Below are 22,087 nucleotides of genomic sequence, written 5' to 3' on the forward strand. Positions count from 1 at the left end.
CTAAGAATCTCAGTCCAAATTGATAGTTTTTGTATGGATTTTATGTTTTTCAACTCACTGAAGTAGGAATTTAAGAAATGTTGCAAATCCGTGATTTAAAAAAATGCGTTTGTATGTGGCACTTTGCTGATAGTACCCTGTCCAAAGGAATATTGGAAATGAGTTTGCAGGGTGCTATGATGAAAGTTGCATGTAACTAATTTAATGTCCCATACATTTCTAGCATGAGAATTAGCTCCTCTTTACAGATTTAAGGTTCAAATATGTTCTCATCTTGGAGAAGTGCCTGTCATGCTAATAAAGACTATATGCATTTAAAAAAATTATGGTGGGCCATTATAGGTATTGTGAAGTCAATCCTACTGATACTTGCTTTTTAGAAGAAAAAATATAGGGATGGGGGTAGTGGGTGGCATACAAGAATCTGAATTAAGGGTAAAACCTATTCAGCCTCTTTCAGAAAATGTCCTAAATATTAATTGGAGTTGGTATTATTGGCATAACAGTCTTTATTTATTTTATTTTTTTATTTTTGTTAATCCTCAATCAAGGATATTTTTTTCCATTGAGAGAGTGAAAGAGAGAGAAGGAGGGGAAGAGAGTGGAAAGGATGGAGGGAGGGAGAGGGAGGTAGGGAGAAAGAGAAAGACATTGATGTGAGAGAGACAGATTGATTGGTTGCCTCCTGCACATGCCCTGACTGGGCCAGGGATCCAACCTGCAACCCAGGTATGTACCCTTGATTGAGAATCAAATTGATGTGTGGGCTGACACTCTAACCACTGAACAACCCTGGGCAAGTTTTTATTTTAAAATTCTACTGTGTCTTTAAATCTCCCATAGTTATAGAAATTATCCAATTTAATTTATTTAACTATGAGAAAGTAGAGCCAGGGATGAACCTAGAGCAGTGATGGCGAACCTATAACACGCGTGTCAGAGGTGACAGACGAACTCATTTTTTTTTGTTGATTTTTCTTTGTTAAATGGCATTTAAATATATAAAATAAATATCAAAAATATAAGTCTTTGTTTTACTATGGTTGCAGATATCAAAAAATTTCTATATGTGACATGGCACCAGAGTTAAGTTAGGGTTTTTCAAAATGCTGACACGCCGAGCTCAAAAGGTTCGCCATCACTGACCTAGAGTAACACTATAGTGTTGGTTGTGGAGGGCAGGATTTTGATTGAATGAACTTAATCAAACACTTTTCTCACTTAATTGGATCCTGTGCCCATACAGGCATTGGCCCTTGATTGAAACAGGCTTAAAGGACAAGGGGACTTTTAATATTCTGGAGTTAGCTGGAGTATCATTGGGTGCCTCAGGAGTCTGGGTGGAAAGGGCATGTTCCCAAACATTTCTGAGTTAAAGCTTTCTTTGCTCTTTTCTAAGGCCATCCAGTTATTGCTACAGTGGTTTAAGATGTCAGGATTAATATTAAAAATTTTAAATTTAAGCTTCCCCCAAATTAATCTGTTGTCTCAGTCTAGAAAGGTCCATTTCTAAGTGAAATAATTCATTTGTGAACTGTAAAGTAACTAACATATAATCACAGTACTTTAGGTTCTTCAACCTAAAGTATAACATAGTATATCTAGGACTTCTATAGGGTGGAAGCAGTGGTTCTCAACCTTCCTAATGCCGCGACCCTTTAATACAGTTCCTCATGTTGTGGTGACCCCCAACCATACAATTATTTTCTTTCTTTCTTTTTTTAAATTAAATCTTTATTGTTCAGATTATTACATTTGTTCCTCTTTTTCCCCCCCCCATAACTCCCCTCCTCCCAGTTCCCGCCCCACCCTCACTCCCCACCCACTGTCCTCATCCATAGGTGCACGATTTTTGTCCAGTCTCTTCCTGCATCTTCCACACCCCTTTCCCCCCCAAGAATGGTCAGTCCAATCCCTTTCTATGTCCCTGATTCTATTATAATCACCAGTTCATTCTGTTCATCAGATTATTTATTCACTTGATTCTTAGATTCACTTGTTGATAGATGCATATTTGTTGTTCATAATTTGTATCTTTACCTTTTTCTTCCTCTTCCTCTTCTTAAAGGATACCTTTCAGCATTTCATATAATCCTGGTTTGGTGGTGATGAACTCCTTTAGCTTTTCCTTATCTGTGAAGCTCTTTATCTGACCTTCAATTCTGAATGATAGCTTTGCTGGATAAAATAATCTTGGTTGTAGGTTCTTGGTATTCATCACTTTGAATATTTCTTGCCACTCCCTTCTGGCCTGCAAAGTTTCTGTTGAGAAATCAGCTGACAGTCCTATGGGTATTCCCTTGTAGGTAACTGAGTTTCTTTCTCTTGCTGTTTTTAAGATTCTCTCTTTATCTTTTGCTCTTGGCATTTTAATGATGATGTGTCTTGGTGTGGTCCTCTTTGGATTCCTTTTGTTTGGGGTTCTCCGCGCTTCTTGGACCTGTAAGTCCATTTCTTTCACCAGGTGGGGGAAGTTTTCTGTCATTATTTCTTCAAATAGGTTTTCAATATCTTGCTCTCTCTCATCTTCTGGCACCCCTATAATTCTGATGTTGGTACGCTTGTAGCTGTCCCAGAGGCTCCTTACACTATCCTCGCATTTTTGGATTCTTTTTTCATTTTGCTTTTCCGGTTGCGTGTTTTTTGCTTCCTCGCATTTCAAATCATTGACTTGATTCTTGCACTCCTCTGGTCTGCTGTCGGGAGTCTGTATAATATTCATTATTTCAGTCAGTGTATGTTTAATTTCTAGTTGGTTCCCCAATATAACATCGAGGGTCTCATTAGTTTTCTTGTAGATCTCATTAAGTTTATCGGCGGCTTCTAAACAGTTCTTGAGAGACCTTAAAAGTGTGGTTCTGAACTCTATATCTTCCATTGACAATTTTGTCCTGTTGCTTTGTCTCCGCATTTTGTTATGCTTCCTTGGTGCACCCCCTAGTGGTCTTTGTGCTCAGTCTTATAGTTAAACCTTGATTGTTGTAGCTAATTCCAGGGAGGGTTTGACCTCCAGGCCAAGTGGCTATGAGAATCAGCTGTGTCAGCAGTGAGAGAACTTCTGTCCTCTAGGGAGGTGCTAATCTAGCCTTTGCCTGAGGCTATCCGGCAAATGCCTGTGTGCAGGGCTTGGGCAGGGCGGGTCGCACAGGATCAATAGGGTGGGCCGGAGAGAGCAGTTATGGTGGCTCTCAGTCCTGTCCCCAGGGGCTCTGCCTCTCTGAGTCCCAGCACCCGCTGCAAACCTCGGAGAGAAAGCTGCACTCGCTCTGACCTAAGCCAGACAGTCCCGCTTCTCCCGTTTGAGTATGGGTCCCTAAAGACTCGCCCGTATCTGGAGCTCAGAGTCTGCGACTCCCTCCCGATTGAAAACGCCAACCGCGCCCTCCGCCGCCAGCCCGCTCCGTGCACTCCGCACCTCAGAATTTGACTTCAGCACTGCGCCTCCTCTGAGTGTCCGTATGCGTTTCTCTTTCCTCCTAGTTGTAGGACTTACACTCAGCCAGCGTTCCTGTGGTTCTGGGTGATGTCCGTTCCTTCTTTTAGTTTCACTTTTGAAGTAGTTGTTTAGGGCAGCAAACTCCGGCGTTAACCTATGCCGCCATCTTGGTTTCTCTCCATACAATTATTTTCGTTGCCACTTCAGAACTAATTTTGCTACTGTTAGGAATCGTAATGTAAATGTCTGATATGCAGGATGTATTTCATTGTTCATGACCCACAGGTTGAGAACCACTGGTAGAAGGAAAGTGAAAGGAGGAAGAGAAGTAGCTGAGTTATTATTCTCCACTTTTTCCTGTTCCTAGTTCAAGGTTAGGAAAACATTAAGGCTTGGAGCCAGAGGAGCTATAATATCAAATCCCTTTAGCATTTCATTTAACAAATATGTGCTACATTTATTAAAAATAAAATAAACCAGGTTTTTTCAACTTTTCATTTTATTAGTCCATGGCACAAATGCATTTGATTTAAAGCTGGAATACTAAACTTTGAGTCTTTGTAGTGAAATAAATTCCAATGATACTTTAAAACAATTTTCTTAAAAATGACCCGACATTGCTTCTATGATATATGTTGCATATTTTTGTACACATGCAAGTAAAAAGTTAAAATGAAATGGTGCTTGATTTATGATTTTACAGTATTAGAAGAAAAAAATTTTAATGTCATTTAATTGTGGAATTATCACCGTCATTGTCAAGAAGCATTTTATCTAGTATCTGTATTTTTCTAAATAGAGAGATTTTTAAAAAATTGAGATCTAATTGACATATTAGTTTCTGGTGTACAAGATAATGATTTGATGTTTGTTTATATTATGAAATGATCACCACAATAAGTCTTGTTAACATTAATCACCACATACAGTTACAGATTTTTATTTGTGATGAAGACTTTTAAGATTTACTCTCTCAAGAAGGGCTTGTGCTGTGAGTGGCACACGTAGAGCAGCTTGATTGCTCTATGTGCGGAATTGACATCAAGAGATTTCAGAAGCATAATATTTTGGTACTTGGGCAGCTGGTGATCGTTGTTCCTGGCTCCCGCAAAAAATAAAGAATAAATAAAAATAAAAATTACTCGTTCAGAAACTTTCAAATATATAATACAGTATTATTAACTATAGTCCCCATGCTGTAAATTACATCCCCAGGACTTAGAGTGTAACCTCTCACCCCAATCAACCTGTAATGTCTTTCCCTCTTTTACATCCAGCCTGAGAGGCTGTACCCCTCATTACCTCTCGCTCTTGTTCCTTTCTCCATCAATTTATCTGCTTTTCTTCTATTTTCTACTTGTTTCTTAATACTTACTATATCTGATTCCTGTTCAGCATATATTCCTGCTTGTTTCTCTCACCTGAAAAGATAAAACAAACAAAAACAAAAATAAAATTTCTGTGATCTTTTTGTCTCTTTCTATCATTCATTGACTTCTGAAAGAATAGACCTCAGTAATGGTTCTCAGTGTGATTTGTGGGAAGGGACCTCAAGACCTTTTGAGGGGATCTATCAAGTCAAAATTATGCTTACAATACTAAGACATAATTGCTTTTTACATTGTATCAGTATTTGCACTGGCGATTCAAAAGCAATTGTGGTGGGAGTTCAAACTGCTAGTACCTTAACACAAATCAAGACAGTTGGCAGCTAGTCATTGTATTTATTCTTCACTGTCACATAAACTCAGTTTCTCTTAAAGAATGTTCTTGATGAAGCAGTAAAAAGTCTTTTATCAATTTTGGTCCTTAAGCACATGTCCTTTTTTATTTTTATTTTTTGATTGTGGAACTATATATGTAACATAACAGTTGCCATTTTAATTTTTTACCTTTACAGTTCATTGGCAAAAGTATATTCACATTGTTATGCAACTATCACTACTATCTATCTCCAGAACTTTTTCATCTTTCCAAATTGAAACTCTGTACCCATTAGTCACTACTCCTTACTCCCCACTTATCCCCAGCTTCTGGTTTTCTGTCTCTATAAATTTGACTATTCTAAGTAACTCATATAAGTGGAATCATACAATATTTGTCATGTGTCTGGCTTATTTCACTTAGCATATTGTCTTCAAGGTTTGTCCATGTTGTGGCATGTATCAGAATTTCCTTTTTAAGACTGAATAATATTCTGTTTATGTATATATCACATTTTGTTTATTCATCTTATGGGCCTCTTTTGGCTACCCTATATAATAAAAGGGTAATATGCAAATTGACTGAATGGTGGAACAACCAGTCGCTATGATGTGAATTGACCACCAAGGGGGCAGACGCTCAATGCAGGAGCTGCCCCCTGGCGGTCAGTGTGCTCCCAGGACAATTAATACTTTCTTAAATGGGGGTGGGGGGCATGGGGGGAGAGCACAGTTCAGCCAGAAGCTGGGCTGACAGCTGGCAAGTGTAGCAGTGCTGGCGGGAGCCTCTCACGCCTCTGCGGCAGCGCTAAGGATGTAAGGATGTCCGTCCGTCAGATATCCCCCAAGGGCTTCCAGACTGCGAAAGCGAGCAGGCCAGGCTGAGGGGACCCCCTTGCTCCCCAGTGCACGTGCACTGGGCCTCTAGTTGTAAATAATGCTGCTATGAATATGAGCACACAAATATCTGCTTAGCCCCTGCTTTTATTTCTTTTTGGTATGTATATACCTCGAAGTAGAATTGCTGGATTATGTTTAACTTTTTGGGGGCCTTCCATACTATTGTTCATATTAACTGCACTCTTAAATTCCCACCAGCAGTATACAAGGGTTACAATTTCTCCTCATCCTCACCAACACTTGCTATTTCCTTTTTAAAAAGAATTTGTAATAGCTATCCTAATGGGAATGAAGTTGTATATCATTGTGGCTTTGATTTGATTTCCCTAAAGATAAGTGATGTTAAATAAATTTTCCTGTGCTTGTTATTGGCCATTTGTAAGCACACATTTTTTAATATGTGAAGTACGAGAAGGAGACATTAAACACTTGCTGCATAATGAGGTGTGGGAGTGTATTTGAGGAAAAGCACTTGGGTGATTGTATTTTGTCCTGAAATAGCTGCTTTTTTCATGGAACACCATTTTCTATTTGAAAGAATGACTGACAAACTATGATTGTTCATTTATAGCTGGGTATTTAATGAAGTGAGCCTGTCACTTCAAGGAAAACAACCTACAGTTCTGCTATTCATGGAATATGAGCTTTCGAAAGAAAATTTTGGGAAACGTGTATCTACTATTGTGAACTTGACAGTTTTTAATTGACAGCTTCCTATTACTTGAAAGTTTTTCTGAAGAGATAGGTAATATTATAAAAAAATATTTAAAAAATATGTGATGGAAGATAATCTTTAATTCACTGAACTGATATTTTTAAATGCATGATGTTACAAATATAAAGTACCATCAGCCTGACCATTGGATTTTAATGTAATAGTACAACAAATTTAGTGATGTGGTTTTAGATACCATATTGTAACTAACGTTTAAGAAAGTACTAATTGTCCTTTTTGCTCTAATATCAGAGAAGAATATCCATAGTTATCTGAAAAGACTGTTAAGATAGTCGTCATCTTTCCTCTACGTATTATGTGTAAGGCTAGATTTTCATCAAAAATTTTTTATTTAGGCAAAATAACAGAGGAGATTAACTATAAAAGTAGGCATGAGAATCCATTATGCTTCTACAAGGGCAAATATTAAAGAGCTTTGCAAAAATGTAAAACAGTGACATTTTTTCTAAATTTTTGTTTTGAAAAAAATATAGCTGTTTTTCATAAAGATATTATGTGTTTATTATTATTTTAAAGGAATTAAAGGTTTTTAAAATTCCCAATTTAAATTTCTAGTATGGTAAATATGAATTGATATAAACCACATAAACAAAAGCTCTCTGGAGTCTTTAATAATATTTAGGTCTGTAAAGGGATCCTGAGCCCAAAGGGCTTGAGAATAGCTGGGTATATACTATATAGTCTAGCAAAACTGTCTAATACAGTAGCCACTAGTAGTATATATCTACTGCTTGAAGTGTGACTAGTCTGAATTGAAATGTACTGTAAGTATGAAATACATTCGGAATTTTAAAGCCTTAATGTGAAAAAACTGTAAAAGATATTAATATTTGTACAATGTTGATTACATGTTGAAATAATAGTATTTTGGATCTGTTGGGTTAAATGTATTAAAATTCACTGTTTTTTAATTTTTTGAATGTAGCTACTAGAAAATTTAAAATTATGTATGTTGCTCACATTATATTGGATATATGTTGGAAAATACTAGTTTATAGTAGAGTTTATTTTGTGGACCTACACTTTGCAGTTGGGATTGTTCACTTGGGGTTCACAGACATCTACGTGTGTTTTTCTTAGGAGAGGGCTTATGGCTTTCAGTATATTCTCCAAGGTACACACGAACAAAGAAAAGTTAGGGACTGCTGTAGAATTTGTAGGTCACACATCCCAGTTGTTGCTTGTAGTTACTTGGGTGCTGCTGGTGGCTTGGATCTGGGGAATCCCTTTCTCAGTTAGGTAAGCTGGGCTAACCTTGAGATGCTGGTGGTGTAGTGAGATGCATCCTTGGCTTCTCAAGTTGGAACCTTGAATGAATGTTCCCACAGAAATGTTTTTGTAGAGAGACATTAGATATTATAGTATTATTAGTACTAGGCTGCATGTTGACCCGAGAAGCTAATTATCACACGTACGATTGTTTCTGTGGGAAGATGCTCTGAATGCCAAAGAGGCTGTCAGAACACAATCCACTGCTGAATCGGGCTTCCACACACTTCATGATGGGAACCTGATCAAATGTGTGAATTTTTTAATTTGAGGATTCATAGAGGTTGAAAATAAAATATTAAACGTGTGTAAAGATAGTAGTAAATTCCAAAGATGAAATTATGGAATGCTTGTTTACTATTTATCTCTAATCATAAGTGGGATTATATAACTAAACCACTGAATTAGAGGATATGTGAATTAAGTGGTTATACGTCTAGTTGTGGTATTAGGTCTGTGATGCTGTTTAGGTCATCAATTCTTGGCTTATGTTGTCAGTTCTCATCAAGAAAGACTTTCTACAACAATGAAATTTCAGGGCCTGCTTAAGTGAAGAGAGAATGCTGGATTGAGGGTATACCAACCATAGTTGTTGTTATTACTATTTTAAATATGTTTTTTTTTATTTTTTTAAAATACATTTTATTGATTTTTTTTACAGAGAGGAAGGAAGAAGAATAGAGAGTTAGAAACATCGATGAGAGAGAAACATCGATCAGCTGCCTCCTGCACACCCCCTACTGGGGATGTGCCTGCAACCAAGGTACATGCCCTTGACTGGAATCAAACCTGAGACCCTTCAGTCCTCAGGCTGACGCTCTATCCACTGAGCCAAACCAGTCAGGGCTAAATATGTTTTTATTGATTTCAGAGAGGAAGGGAGAGAGAGCAATAGATAGAAATATCAATGATGAGAAAGAATCATTGACTGGCTGTCTCCTGTATGGCCCCAATTAAAGATCAAGCCTGCAACCTGGGCATTTTCCCTGACCGGGAATTGAACTGTGACCTCCTGGTTCATAGGTTGATGGTTGGGCCATAGTTGTTGTGGTTGTTGTTGTTGTTATTATTTTGTTGGTCCTCACCTGAGGATACTTTTTCGTTGATTTATGGGGAAGGTACCATGGGGAAGAGACAGAGAGAGAGAAACATTGGTGTGAGAGAGACACATCGATTGGTTGCTTCCCATACATGCCCTGCCTGGGGCCAGGGATTGAGCCTGCAACTGAGATACACGCCCTTCACTGGAATCCACCCCTCGACCCTTCAGTCCGTGGAGTGATGGTCTATCCACTGAGCCAAATCGGCTAGGGCAATAGTAGTTTTTATTACAACCCTTTTTACCTCAGTTATATTGCCCATAGAGTTCATCACAGTATGCCGTAATAACCTATTTTTGTCTTTCTCCCCCAAAAGACTGAATGCACACCTATGATGTCCTACTTAAAAACTGTGGTCCAGAGGCTAGCACAGCCACTTACTAAAATTTGTTGAGAAAAAGAGCCTAGGACAAGCCCCCACCTGATGGTTAGTTTGGGTGAGATGCATGAGCATGGTAATAGGGTAAAGAGAGCTTTGCAGGCAGTCTGCAGAAAGTGGATGATGGGTTGTAGAGGTGCAGAGGACAAGACTTTGTTGAGCCAGACTTGGAAAAGTTGAAGCTGTAGATCATTATACTTAACTAGAGGCCCAGTGCATGAAATTCATGCACGAGTAGGGTCCCTAGGCCTGGCCGGCGATCAGAGCCAATTGGGGCCTTCCTTCTGGCAGCCAGCCGGGGCCTCCCTTCCCTGGCTGCCAACTGCCAGCTGGGGCCTTCTTTCATTCCGTGCCACCCCCTGGTGGCCAGTGCATGTCATAGCAAGTAATAGAACTCCCAGTCTCCAGGTCAAACTCCCACAAGGACACTTTGCATATTAGCCTTTTATATATATAGATCATTATACTTAATAATAGTCCCAAGGAGAGGCTAGCATAATGCTGAAGATGTGAAGAAAAGCCAAATTAAATAGAAATATAGAAAAATTGATTACAATCTGATGCTTTTGAAACCTGATATTCTGGTGAGAAGGAAATTATGAATGGGTGAGAGATGATTGAAACCTAATAGACAGGCTTTGAATTTAGGAATGGAGGAGTTTTGAGATACAAGAAAGGGAGAAAAAAGTAGAATTAGTAGAGAACTAAGTTAATACACAGTCATTTTCAGCTCTGCAAAAAATAACCCACCAAAAACATTCATTCTACAATCTGAATTTTCCTCTGTAGGGAAGAAAATGGGGATAAGGATAGAGAAACTATATTGTGGCTAAAAATAAAGGAAAGGAAGGTCAAAATTAGTGATTTCATTCCAGTTTTATGAATAGTAGTGTGATGAGGGGACCTAGGGGCTGGTGATGGAGTAGGGAAGTACAGGAGGAATATGTATGCCCCTGTACTTGAATAGCTGCTTTGTTTTACATGTACTAGTATTAACTTTTTTAAACATTGTAATTCTGGGGAGTCTTATTTTTTAAAAAGTATATGCCTCTCACCTGGGGATTTATTAAAGTAGTTTCTGACACGGTACATATGGGTGGGGCCTGAGATTCTGTATTACCAGCAAGCTTTCAGGTGATGCCAGTGCTGCTCTTCCCAGGTCACATTCTCCTTACGCTAGTCTCCAAAGAGGGAGAGAAAAAGACCCCCAAAGGTGATCAGAATAGTTCATGATGAGTAGTTGCTTTGTTAATGGTGTCCAGGTTGATCATTAGTAGATAGCAGAAGTAATGCAAGGGTTCTTAAACTTCACCTGGTGTGCTGATTGAACGGACTCCTGGACTTCAGTCCCAGACATTGAATCATAAGTTTAGAGAAGGGTCCGTGTAATTCTGCAGTGCTGGGATTTTGATGGGCATTACTGGAGAGCATTAAAACTGCCTATTAACCTGGGATTGGGGGAGGGAGGGCAGGGAGGATTAGCACATTGACAGTATTGAGTATTCTTTTACAGGAACATAGCATGTCTTTCCATTTTATTAAAATCTTTTACATCTCTCTGAAGTTTTTCTTCAGTTGGGTCCTGCAACTTTATAAGCTTGGTCCCATGTGCTTTGTATTGTATTGTAAATGGTTGCCCTTTTCAGCATTGCAAAAAAAATATTTTGATTATCATGATTTTGAGAGATGATAATTTACCTTTAATTAGGAATATATTCTTATTATCTTATCACTTAGACCTTAGGGATTGAAGATAAAAAGACATAGACTCTATCTATGAAGGTCTAGCAATCTGGTATGTTTTAAAATAACTGGTGTTTCCCTAAATGCAGGTAAGTCAGGTCAGTAGAGAAAAATATTGCAGTCATAAATGTGAGAATTATAATAAATCTGATAAGATTTTAGTTGAAAGAAACAAAGAAAAAGGCAACATAGTACCTGTTGGGTGTTTGTGAGAAAACCGTTTCTAAGGCTCTCTTTATTATCTGGGCTTTTTAGGGTCAAAGTCTATTAAGAATTTTTAGGTCATAGGAATAATTTTAGAAATGTTAACATATATAGAGCCTCACCAAGGGAGGAGGAAAAATGGTTTTCTTTTTTTAGTTTTCTTTCTACTGCATTTCTACAAGTTATTTCACTCTGAAGACAGTTTGTTCTTAAAAATGTTATGACCATATTCTTCCAAAGGTGTGACTCTTTCTTAGTTTCTGAATAGATTACTTCAGGTGTACAGTATTTTTTTTAAATATGTTTTTTATTGATTTCAGCGAGGAAGGGAGAGGGAGAGAGAGAGATAGAAACATCAATGATAAGAATTATTGATCAGCTGCCTCTTGCATGCCCCTTTCTGGGGATCAAGCCCCCAACCTGGGCATGTGCTCTGACCAGAATCGAATTGTGACCCCCTGGTTCATGATTGATGCTCAGCCACTGAACCACACTGGCCGGGCAAGGTGTGCAGTAGTTTTAACAAAGTTCTAGTGGGTACCTGGAATTCTCTTACTCAAGAGTTTCATTTTAGTCATCATTAAGTAAAAAGTGCACATAACTATTGATATGCTCATTCAAGTAAAATATATTCTAATATAAACCTACATGTCTTATATTCTAATATAAACCTCCATGTCTTTTAAAAAAATATATATATTTTTATTGATTTCAGAGAGGAAGGAAGAGGGAGAGATAGAAACATCAATGATGAGAGGGTATCATTGATTGGCTACCTCCTGCCCTACTAGGGATGGAGCCTGTAACCCGAGCATGTGCCCTTGACTGGAATCGAACCTGGGACCCTTTAGTCTGCAGGTTGACGCTCTATCCACTGAGCGAAACAGGCTAGGGCTAAACCTACATGTCTTTTTTTTTTTTTTTTTATCATTTAAAGTATTACATATGTCTCCTTTTTTGCTGATTGACCCCCCCCCCCCCCCCCGCCAATGCCATCCCTGAGAACAAGCCCCCACTGCTACAGTGTCTGTGTCCATTGGTTATGTTAATATGCATGCATACAAGTCCTTTGGTTGATCTCTAGTCCCCCCCGCCACCCCTTCCCCCCCATCCCTTGTCTCTGGATCTATTTTTTAAAATATATTTTATTGATTTTTTACAGAGAGGAAGGGAGAGAGAGAGTCAGAAACATCGATGAGAGAAACATCGATCAGCTGCCTCCTGCACACCCCCCACCGGAGATGTGCCCGCAACCAAGGCACATGCCCCTGATCGGAATCGAACCCGGGACCCCTCAGTCCGCAGGCCGACGCTCTATCCACTGAGCCATACCGGTTATGGCTGGATCTATTTTTGTTCATCAGTTTATGTTGATCATTATATCCCACATATGAGTGAGATCATTGATATTTATATTTTTCTGGTGTATTTTGCTTAGCATAATGCTCTCCAGTTCCATCCATGCTGTTGCAAATGGTAAAAGTTCCTTCTTTTTTACAGCAGCGTAGTATTCCATTGTGTACATCTACAACAGTTTTTTAATCCACTCATCTGCTGATGGGCACTTAGGCTGTTTCCAAATCTTAGGTATGGTGAATTGTGCTGCTATGAACATAGGGGTGCATATATCCTTTCTGATTGGTGTTTCTCTTTTCTTGGGATATATTCCTAGAAGTGGGATCACTGTGTCAAATGGGAGATCCATTTTTAATTTTTTGAGGAAACTCCCTACTGTTCTCCACAGTGGCTGCACCAAATCTGCATTCCCACCAGCATTGCAAGAGAGTTCCTTTTTCTCCACATCCTCTCCAGCACTTGAAATTTGTTGATTTGTTGATGATAGCCATTCTGACAGGTGTGAGATGGTACCACATTGTCGTTTTGATTTGCATCTCTCAGATGATTAGTGACTTTGAGCATGTTTTCATATGTCTCGTGGCCTTATGTCTTCTTTCGAAAAGTATCTATTTAGGTCCATTGCCCATTTTTTGATTGGGCTGTTTATTTTCCTTTTGTTAAGTTGTATGAGATCCCTGTAAATGTTGGAGATTAAACCCTTATCAGTGATAAAATTGGCAAATATGTTCTATGCAGTGGGCTTTCTTTTTGTTTTGTTGATGGTTTTTTTTTTGTTTGTTTTGTTGTTTTTTGTTTTTCTGTGCAGAAGCTTTTTATTTTGATGTAGTCCCATTTGTTTATTTCCCCCTTAGTTTCCATTGCCCTGGGAGCTGTATCGGTAAAGATATTGCTATGACATATGTCTGATATTTTGCTGCCTATGGAGTCTTCTAAGATTTTTATGATTTCTGATCTTACATTTAAGTCCTTTAAACCATTTAGAGTTTGTTTTTTGTTGTAAGTTGGTGGTCTAGTATCATTTTTTTGCATGTATCTGTCCAATTTTCCCAATGCCATTTTTTGAAGAGACTGTCTTGACTCCATTGTATGCTCTTGCCTCCTTTGTCAAATATTAATTGAGCATAATGCCTTGCGTGTATTTCTGGGTCCTCTATTCTATTCCACTGGTCTATATGTCTGTTCTTATGCCAGTACCAGATAGTTTTGAGATCCGTGGCTTTGTATTATAGCTTGATACCTGGTATTATGATCCCTCCAACTTTGTTCTTTCTCAGGATTGCTGCTGCTATTCGGGGTCTTTTTCTATTCCATATAATTATTCGGAGAGTTTGTTCTAGGTCTGTGAAATATGCCGTTGGTATTTTAATGAGGATTGCATTGAATCTATAAATTGCTTTGGGTAGTATGGACATTTTAATGATGTTGATTCTACTAGTCTATGAACAGAGTATGTTCTTCCATTTGTTTATGTCTTCCTCTATCTCTTTTTTCAGTCCTATAGTTTTCAGAGTATGTAGGTCTTTTACCTCCTTAGTTAGGTTTTTTCTAAGTATCTTAATTTTTTTGGTGCAGTGATAAGTAGGATTGTTTTTTTAGTTTCTCTTTCTGTGAGTTCAATATCTACACCAGTGGTTCTCAACCTTCCTAATGCCTTGACCCTTTAATACAGTTCTTCATGTTGTGGTGACCCCCAACCATAAAATTATTTTCGTTGCTACTTCATAACTGTAATTTTGCTACTGTTATGAATCGTAATGTAAATATCTGATATGCAGGATGTATTTAGGCGATCCCTGTGGAAGGGTCGTTCGACCCCCAAAGGGGTCGCGACTCACAGGTTGAGAACCACTGATCTACACTAATAAAAGAGAAACATGCAAATTGGTATCACTTCGCTACACCCACCAGCTAATCAGAGCGACTATGCAAATTAACCCAACAAAGATGGCGGTTAATTTGTATAAGCAGGCGCAGAGAGAAGACTGAAGGCTCCGGCCGGAGTGAAGACTGAAGACTGAAGACTGAAGACTGAAGACTGAAGACTGCAGCGGAGAAGCCAAGCCTCACTGCGGCCAGAGGGGAGAAGCCAAGCCTTGCTGCGGCTGGAGGGGAAAGCCTAGCCTCGAGGCTTGGCTTCTCTGTTGCGGCTGGACCAAAAGCCTGGATCCCAGGTGCCAGAGGAAAACTGGTGCCGGCAGCCAGGGGAAGGAAGGCCTATCGTGCGAATCTTTGTTCAACGGGCTTCTAGTTGGTGTGTAAAAAGCCATAGATTTCTGGGTGTTAATTTTGTATCCTGCTACATTCCTGAATTCATTTATTAAGTCTAGTAGTTTTTTGATGGAGTCTTTGGGGTTTTCTATGTACAGTATCATGTCATCTGTGAATAATGACAAATTTACTTTTTCTTTTCCAATTTGGATGCTTATTATTTCTTCTTTTTGTCTGATCACTATGGCTAGCACTTCCAGTACTATGTCGAACAGGAGTGGTGAAGGTGGGCATCCCTGTCTGTTCCAAGGGAAATGGATTTAGTTTTTGCCCATTGAGTATGATGTTGACTATAGGTTTATCAAATATGGCTTTTATTATGTTGAGGTATAATCCCTCTATTCCCACTTTGCTGAGAGTTTTTATCAAGAAAGGGTGTTGGATTTTGTCAAATGTTTTTTCTGCATTGATTGATAAGATTATGTGATTTTTATTTCTCAGTTTGTTTATGTGATGTATCACATTTATTGATTTGCAGATATTGTACCATCCTTGCATCCCCAGAATAAATCCCACTTGGTCATAGTGTATGATTTTTCTAATGTAATGCTGGATCTGATTTGCTAGAATTTTGTTGAGGATTTTGGCATCTATGCTCATCAAGGATAATGGCCTCTAGTTCTCTTTCTTTGTGGTGTCTTTATCTGGTTTTGGTACTAGCGTGATGCTGGCTTTATAGAAAGAGCTTGGAAGTGTGCCTTCCTCTTAAATCTTTCGGAATAGTCTGAGGAGGATAGGTTTTAGTTCTTCTTTGAATGTTTGATAGAACTTCCCTGTAAATCTGTCCAGACCAGGGCTTTTGTTTGCTGGGAGATTTTTGATTACTGATTCAATTTCTTCGGTAGTTACCGGCCTATTCAGGTTTTTTGATTCTTCCTGATTGAGTTTTGGAAGCTTGTATTTTTCTAAGAATGTGTTCATTTCTCCTAGGTTGTCCACTTTGTTGGAATAGAGTTGTTCATAGTATTTTTTTCATAATCCTTTGTATGTCTAGTGTGTAAGTTGTTACTTCACCTCTTTCATTTCTGATTTTGTTTATTTGGGTTCTCTCTCTTTGCTTCTTGGTGAGCCTGGTTAGAGGTTCATCAATCTTGTTTATCCTTTCAAAAAACCAGCTCTTGGTTTTATTGATCTTTTGGGCTTTGTTTTGTTTTTTTTTGGTCTCTATGTCGTTTATTTCTGCTCTGATCTTTATTATTTCCTTCCTTCTGCTCACTCTGGGCTTTTCTTTTTGCTCTCATTCTAATTCTTTGAGTTTAAAGTTAGATAATTTATTACCTTTTTTTCTTGTTTTTCTAGGTAGGCCTGTAGGGCTATGAACTTCCCTCTCAGGATTGCTTTCACTCTGTCTTCTATCTGCTCCGTGAGAAGGCACAGTACCCGTCTCTCTATTCGGCTGCCACCATGTCTCCCCCTGGACAAACTTTTTAGGTGCCCATGGCTGGGGAAGCTGGAATCATGGTGTTCGTGGGTTTGCAGCTGAGGCTGGTCCCTGGCTGGTGTGGCTGTAGGGTCCCCGGGTGGAGCTAAGGGTGGGCCCCTAGTCACCGCTGCTCTCCCCTTCAAGATGGCGGTCTCTGCAGCAGAGCCCGTCGGCCCAGGAGTGATGGCAGCGGTAGCAGAGGCTTCCTGTCCAGGGGAGCCTGTCTGCCAGTCCCCAACAGTCCTGCAGAATATAACTGTCCCCCCCCCGCCCCCACACACACACACACGCCCCACACGTCCACGCACTTCCCTTTCACTCTCTCACACTCTCTTCCTCACTGTCGTCCTGTCAGCTGCCATCTTGGATCCTAAACCTACACGTCTTAAAGATCCACAAACTGAATGAAAGAACCAAAGGCTGGGCATATCAATGATTTTAAGACAGAGGTTGGGTTTTTTATTTATTTTATTTTTTAATATAAACTACAGTACTTGTTCTCTCTGAAATTTGTATACCGTTTTAGCAGATAAAATATCAATGATAAACATAACTAAATTATTTTGCGCTGACATATTTTGATAGAGACATCTAATTGTCTAGAGAACTTCCTCCTGCATTGCTAATTTAATGTGTTCAACAGTTCTTAAGCAGACAGGCAACAGCACCATTTCCATTTTTACAGAGAAGGAATCTGAGGCCAAGAAAGGTCATGTACCCTTAGAAGCCAGTTAAATAGAAAATTTTAGGAAGGGGACATAGAGGACCAGAATTTGGAAAACGTTCTTTTTTGTTGCATATTCCAGTAAGAGTAGTAAAAATAATGTTTTTGGATTGTATATTTCTTTGAGGATCTAGTGAAATTTATATAGACCCTTTCCTCAGGAAAACACAAATACTGCAGATTTCAGAATGCACAGACGTTATGTAAATTATATTTGTAGTATACTTGATTTTCTGTGATGTTAACAGTTAAAATATGATATTCAAGGTTTTGTATTTTAGTGACATATAATAATGGCTGTAAGTACTTATAATATGCATGAAAATACTGGGAAGTGAAAGTGTATAGAGAATTTATGTTTCTAACCTATATATAAATACTTGTTTCATTGGAGGAGATTTTGGTGCTGATTCAAGTGTGTGTGTGTGTGTGTGTGTGTGTAATTAAAAAGTTTTATGTATAAGTTTGGTGGGTTTTCTATCAAAAGTACAGCAAATCTTTGTAAGGAGGTGTCTAGTCTTATCTCTGAGTATCAGAAGAGGTTAGCCAAGATCTCCCTACTGATGTGTAGTGTCCGTACCAGTGGTGCCACAATGGGTCATAGGTGTGCCAAGATGATTCCTTCTCAGCCCACAAAGTTGTTCTGTTGTGGTTGGAGGTCCCTGCAGGTCAACTCAGGCTGAAAGCAGACTCAGTCATTTAACCAGGGGGCTGGCCAACTAGTTGGAGAGCACTAAGTTAGATAATACTGGGTGGTTTTCCATTAATAGGATAAACTGTATTTAGTCAATGGAGTATTAAGCCCAGGGAATGGTAGAAGTTGGTGCGAAGAATATGCAGCACTCTGCCTGACAGAAACAAGTAATCAGAATATAGACTTGAGCTGTCTTTGAGAAGGATAAATTATACAAGCTATTCTTTGAATTTGTGTCTTGTTTGTATTTACTAACACCAAGATAAACGGATTTAAGCATTGTAGAGTGTGCTTTGCTTAGGCTTACACAGAATGTTTAAATATGCATCTGTTTTCTCAGCCAAGGTTTTGGTATCAGGCCTTGAAGTAATAGATACTGGTTTTCTGCTGATAAGTTCGGCTCTGTGCTGCGATTTTTCTCAGTAATCTCCTCTTACTCCTTCTGAAGTAATTATAGGAGGTGCTGTGTTTACTTGGCACACTTGAGATTGTTATACAAAGTGTATGCATAGGCATGGGCATGTTAGGGCCAGTATAGTGACAAAGGATAGTGCCAGGAGGAGTTAACATATCCCGTGCAGTACACTCTATATCCTTTGTGACTTATGAAAGGTTTATCTTACTTGGATTGGATGATGTAGAATTACCATGCTTCCTAACTTGCTCATGTGTGTATTTATAGTACAGTTTGTAGTGGTTTTTGTTTGCTAACCATAGGCTGTTGTGTGTGGTTTTAACTACTTTAATGAACTAAATACTAGTTATATATGCCAATTATCTAGTATCAGATGAGCCTAAATTCCGTGTATTGTAAAAAAAACGGTTTGGTTTTTTCTCTGATCATTTCATATTAACATTTTAAATTGGAATAGCTTGAACTACACATGTCTTCAAAACTTTGAAATAGAGCTGTTTTTATTTAAGAAAAATATAATCTATGCTAATAATAGAGGAATATGCAAATTGTCCAGGACACTGTCACAGTAACAAACAAACAACAGGCTGCGTGGGGCGACCAGGCTGGCAGGGGGGTTAGTGAGGGACGACCAAACGACTGAACAGCAGGCTGCGTGGGGCGACCAGGCTGGTAGTGGGGGCAGTTGGGGGCAACCAGGCTGGTGGGGGGGGGGGCAGTAAGGGATGACCAGGCTGGCAGGGGGAGGCAGTTAGGGTGACCAGGCTGGCAGTGGGGGGCAGTTAGGGGCGACCAGGCCGTTGTGGGGGGCAGTTAGGGGTGATCAGGCTGGTGGCGGGGGGGGGGGCAGTTGGGGGCAACCAGGCTGGCGGGGAGGCAGTTGGGATGACCAGGCTGGCAGGGGGGCCATTTAGGGGTGATCAGGCCGGCAGACAGAAGCAGTTAGGGGTGATCAGGCTGGCGGGGGTGGGCAGTGAGGGGCGATCAGGCAGGCAGGTGAGCAGTTAGGAGCCAGCGGCCCTGGTTTGTGAGAGGGATGTCCGACTGCCAGTTTACGCCCGATCCCTGGGATTGGGACTAAACCGGCAGTCGGACATCCCCTGAGGGGTCCTGGATTGGAGAGGGTGCAGGCTGGGCTGAGGGGACCCCCCCTGCTCCCCGTGCATGACTTTCATGCACCAGGCCTCTAGTCCAAAATATAATCCTATCTAATAAAAGAGAAACATGGTAATTAGCCGTACGTCCGCTACCCTTCCCATTGGCTAATCAGGGCGATATGCAAATTAACTGCCAGCCAATATGGTGGCCGGCAGCCAGGCAGCTTGAAGCTAACATGAGGCTTGCTTGCTTCAGTGATGGAGGAAACCAACGTTCCCCGCCTGCCTTGCTGGCCTCTGAGCTTGCAGTTTGAAACATTGTTACAAATATAGAAGCTAAACAAAACCCCAGAAACCTGCTTTCAGCCAGCCAGCTGGGATCTCAGAGCTGGAGTTGATACAGTGTTTCGATTATGGAACCCAAACAAACCAGATACCTGCTTTCAGCAGCAGAGGCCTCAGAGCTGGAGCCAGAGCTAAAGCTGGCCCAGAATAAAAAAAAAGAAAAAGAGGAGCGGTTGGGAGCTTCAGTCACCCGCCAGCCTGAAAACAGCCCTCAGCCCCTCACCCAGACTGGCCAGGCACCCCAGTGGGGACCCCCACCCTGATCCAGGACACCCTTCAGGGCAAACCAGCCGCCCCCACCCGTGCACCAGGCCTCTATCCTATATAGTAAAAGGGTAATATGCCTCCCAGCACCGGGATCAGCGGAGCCACGAGGCCTCCCAGCACCGGGATCAGCGTGACAGCGGGCAGCGCCCAAACCCCTTGATCGCCCTGTGGCTCTGTGTGTGACAGGGGGCGGGGCCACAACTTCCCTATCCGCCCTGCTCTGTTCGTGACAGGGGAAGACACCCCAACCCCCTGATCAGCCCTGCTCTGTGCCTGATAGGGGGGAGTTTCCCAACCCCCTGATTGCCCTGCGGCTCTGTGTGTGACAGGGTGTGGCGCCCCAACCCCCGGATCAGCCCTGCTCTGTGTGTGACAGGGTGCGGCGCCCCAACCCCCCACCACGGGCCCTGCTCTGTGTGTGACGGGGTAGAGCCATAACCTCCCCATCGGCCCTGTCCTGAGTGTGAGAGTGGCGGCACCCCAACCCCCTGATCGGCCCTGCTCTGTGTGTGACAGGGGGCGGTGCCCCAACTCCCCTATCGCCCCTACTCTGTGAGTGACAGGGGGGAGCTCCCCAACCCCCTGATGGGCCCTGCTTTGTGCATGACGGGGGAGCTCCCCAACCCCCTGATCGACCCTGCTCTGTGCGTGACAGGGTACGGAGCCCCAACCCCCCTGATGGGTCCTGCTCCATGAGTGACGGGGCAGCACCCCAACCCCCTGATTGGCCCTGCTCTGTGTGTGACGGGGTGGCGCCGCAACCTCCCCATTGACCCTGCCTTGAGTGTGACAGGGGGCGGTGCCTCAACCCCCCATCGGCCCTACCCTGAGCGTGACTGAGGGTGGCATCGCAACCTCCCAATCGCCCTGCTCTGTGCATGACAGGGGCGGTGCCCCAACTCCCCAGTCGGCCCTGCTCTGAGCCCGACCAGGGGCTGCACCTAGGGATTGGGCCTGCCCTCTGTCACCCGGGAGCAGGCCTAAGCCAGCAGGTCGTTATCTCCCGAGGGATCCCAGACTGCGAGAGGGCACAGGCCGGGCTGAGGGACACCCCTCTCCCCCCCGAGTGCCAATTTTTTGTGCACCGGGCCTCTAGTCCTATATAATAAAAGCCTAATATGCTAAGGGTCCGGTCTACAGGTTGGCCGTTCATCCAATCAAAGAGTAATATGCTAATGATTTGCTAAGGCCACTCAACCACTTCTATGAAGTACACTGACCACCAGGGGGCAGACAGTTGACTGGTTGACCACTCCCTATGATGTGCACTGACCACCAGGGGGCAGACGCTCCGACCGGTAGGTCAGCTTGCTGCTGGGGTCCAGCCAACTGGGACTGAGTGAGACAAGCCAGACACACCCTGGAGCGCTCCCACAGTCCCTCGCCGGCTGGCCAACCTCCTGTGTCACTCCCCGGCCCTGAGCATGCACTGGTGGAGTCCCTCGGCCTGACCTGTGCCCTCTTGCAATCCAGGACCTCTCGGGGGATGTTGGAGAGCCAGTTTTGGCCTACCCCCACAGGCCAGGCCAAGCGACCCCACTGGTGCACAAATTTGTGAACCGGAACTCTAGTTTGTATTATAAAGTAACTATCTAAAATGTAAAAGTGCCAAACAACTCATTTGTTAATGGACTTTAGTTTGAATTGCCTTGCTTATGTAAGAAGTATCTAAATGTAATACATACTAAGTTTTATTATTTATTTTTTAAATATATTTTTTGTTGATTTTAACGAGGACGGGAGATGGAGAGAGAGAGATAGAAACATCAATGATGAGAGAGAATTATTGATTGGCTGCCTCCTGCACACCACCCACTGGTGATTGAGCCCACAACCCGGTCATATGCCCTTACCGGGAATCGAACCGTGATCTCTTGGTTCATAGGTTGACGCTCAGCCATTCGGCCACACTGGCCAGACCATACTAAATTTTAAACAAGTTTTTGAAGGGTGAATATATTTAAAACCTTAGTAAACCTTTCTGTGTATTTATGAATTTTCTTTTAATTTTTTAATAGCAGTTGT

The 22,087-nt window shown here is 41.4% G+C and overlaps 1 protein-coding gene and 1 non-coding gene across 5 annotated transcripts in view; both read left to right on the forward strand.

Annotated features, from left to right (window-relative positions):
• Nucleotides 1-22,087, forward strand: part of BMP2K (BMP2 inducible kinase) — a 141,978-nt gene that overhangs the window by 11,631 nt on the left and 108,260 nt on the right. The window lies entirely within an intron of this gene.
• Nucleotides 4,412-4,545, forward strand: LOC118662077. Its single transcript, XR_004969588.1, has one exon. It is a non-coding gene; the product is annotated as a U11 spliceosomal RNA (small nuclear RNA).

This window comes from Myotis myotis, unplaced genomic scaffold (assembly GCF_014108235.1).
Source record: "Myotis myotis isolate mMyoMyo1 unplaced genomic scaffold, mMyoMyo1.p scaffold_m19_p_1, whole genome shotgun sequence".
NCBI lineage: Eukaryota > Metazoa > Chordata > Mammalia > Chiroptera > Vespertilionidae > Myotis > Myotis myotis.